The sequence below is a fragment of the Chrysemys picta genome, unplaced genomic scaffold (genome assembly GCF_011386835.1).
Source record: "Chrysemys picta bellii isolate R12L10 unplaced genomic scaffold, ASM1138683v2 scaf2230, whole genome shotgun sequence".
Taxonomy (NCBI): Eukaryota; Metazoa; Chordata; order Testudines; family Emydidae; genus Chrysemys; species Chrysemys picta.
Window position 1 is genome coordinate 1 of NW_027054933.1, and position 2500 is coordinate 2500.

Here is a 2500-nt window from a genome sequence, read left to right on the forward strand (position 1 = left end):
TTCCGATAACGAACGAGACTCTGGCATGCTAACTAGTTATGCGACCCCCGAGCGGTCGGCGTCCAACTTCTTAGAGGGACAAGTGGCGTTCAGCCACCCGAGATTGAGCAATAACAGGTCTGTGATGCCCTTAGATGTCCGGGGCTGCACGCGCGCTACACTGACTGGCTCAGCGTGTGTCTACCCTACGCCGACAGGTGCGGGTAACCCGTTGAACCCCATTCGTGATGGGGATCGGGGATTGCAATTATTCCCCATGAACGAGGAATTCCCAGTAAGTGCGGGTCATAAGCTCGCGTTGATTAAGTCCCTGCCCTTTGTACACACCGCCCGTCGCTACTACCGATTGGATGGTTTAGTGAGGTCCTCGGATCGGCCCTGCCGGGGTCGGTCACGGCCCTGGTGGAGCGCCGAGAAGACGGTCGAACTTGACTATCTAGAGGAAGTAAAAGTCGTAACAAGGTTTCCGTAGGTGAACCTGCGGAAGGATCATTAACGGGGTTGCGCTCGGCCGGCTCGGGGTCCCCCGACGGCGGCGCAGCTGACGACCGAAGAAGGCCTTGGACGCCTCCCCGCGCGCAGGATGGGACCCCGGCGGCGGGGTCCCGTGCGCGGGGAGGGCCGGGCGCCCCTTCCGCGCTCGCTCGGTCCCAGGCGGCTGGGAAGGGTTGAGCTCGGCGGAGGGGGTCTCCTCCATCCGTGCCGGTCCGCTGCCGGGCCACCGTCGCGCCTTCCCCACCGTGCGTGTACCCGAGCCGCATCCCTCCGAGACGCCGCCCGCCCGTGCGGTCTGCCCCCCGGTCGCTGGGACCGCCCTCCCCGCCGCTTCGGCGCGTGGGGAAGGGCGGGGACCGGGCCGCGGGCGACCGCCCCGGACGGGGAGCTCTCGCTGCGGGTGTGCGGACGGGATGGCGACCGGAGGGGGCGCGCAAACGTCGGTGGCCCCAGTCACGTCCTCCTCCCAGGCACGCCGGGAACAGAGGGAAACCCCGGATCCCTGGGAGCGGGCGCGGCCGTGGCAGCGGTTTCTCTCGGCACGCCTTCTGGGACGACGCCCCCCGAGGTAACGCGGAGCCGGCTGGCGGGTGCCGGGCACCACTCCGCCTGCCGTCCGTCGCTCGCCTGCCTACCCCCCCGCGGGTAGGCCGGAAGCGGCGGCGGGGGACGCCCCAGAGGGATTGGAACCGTTTCCCTCACCCAGGAGCCAGGTACCTAGCGCTCTCCGCGAGCCTCGCGGCCCGGGGAAGGCGGTGGTTCAAAGACTTGTGCGGCCTGAGGTGGCCCGTGGACGCCCACGAGGGGGGCCCCGGGGAGGGCGGAAGGGAGACCGCCGAGGAGGGAAGGACGTACGTCCGAGGACGTCCGTGCCCCGCCTCGGTATCCCCATGCCGCCCCCCCCAGCCCCCGCCCCCGGTCCACGGGAAGCCCAGGACGGAGAGGGGCTACCCTGCCTCCCTTCTCTGCGTGGGGGCCGAAAGGCCGGGGCCCGTCTGCCTCTCCCCCTCCCTCCACCCGGACTCCCACCCCTCGCCCTGCGAGGGGAGGGCGGAAAGGGCTGGGGCGGAGCGGGGGGTCGGTCTGCACGTGGCCGCGGCCGCCTGGCCCCTGCGAGCCAAGCGCCTGGACCGAACCCGAGCCTTTGGGCTCGGTTGTTAAACCTTTACTCGTGACCGTAACGTACGAAGGGCGGGCACCGAGGAGGGCTGCCCTGGCCGGGCGGGACGTCCCGGGGGAACGGGCGGGCTAAGGCGGCGAGAGAAAGAGGGACCTGCGGGCCCCCCCCTGCTCCCGCCCCCCCAAGCCCGCCCCAGGTCCCCTTCGGGGACAGCAGGCCGGGGACCCGACCGGTGCGGACAAGGAACGCCCCCCCGCCGGCACGGCTTTGGCCGCGGGGGGGAAAAAGGCGCCAGCCTCCCGAAAATAAAAGCCTCGTGACAACTCTTAGCGGTGGATCACTCGGCTCGTGCGTCGATGAAGAACGCAGCTAGCTGCGAGAATTAATGTGAATTGCAGGACACATTGATCATCGACACTTCGAACGCACTTGCGGCCCCGGGTTCCTCCCGGGGCTACGCCTGTCTGAGCGTCGCTTGAAGGTCAATCGTCCCCGCGGATGCGGTGGCGGCGGGATGCGGCCCTCCACCCCTGGCGGTGGAGGGCCGCGAGCAACCCCGCCGCCGCCCTCCGTGGGAGGCGCGGCTGGGGTGTCGCAGGCACCGGGGATGGTCCGTCGCCCCCCTTTCCCGTCCTCGGGAAAGGGAGCCCGTGGCTCTCCCCAACGCCTTCGTCCCCCTAAGTTCAGACCCGATGCCCCGGAGCGCCCGCTTCGGGGAGCTCGTCCCGTTGGCGGAGGAGCGGCGTCACGGCAGCCGGTCCCGTGCGCCCCGTCGCCCCATCCACTCTCCCGTTGTGCCTCCGCCCCGTGCCCCGCTCGTGCGGTGGGACGGGGTGGGAGTTTTCGGGGGATGTTGCGTTGGGGGTCGGGGAAACCGGGTCGGCT

General features: G+C 70.1%; 1 non-coding gene across 1 annotated transcript; it reads left to right on the plus strand.

The window, feature by feature from the left end:
- The first annotated feature begins 1936 nt into the window (after positions 1–1936).
- On the plus strand, positions 1937–2089 carry LOC135980211 (5.8S ribosomal RNA). Its single transcript, XR_010597390.1, has one exon. It is a non-coding gene; the product is annotated as a 5.8S ribosomal RNA (ribosomal RNA).
- Positions 2090–2500: the final 411 nt, after the last annotated feature.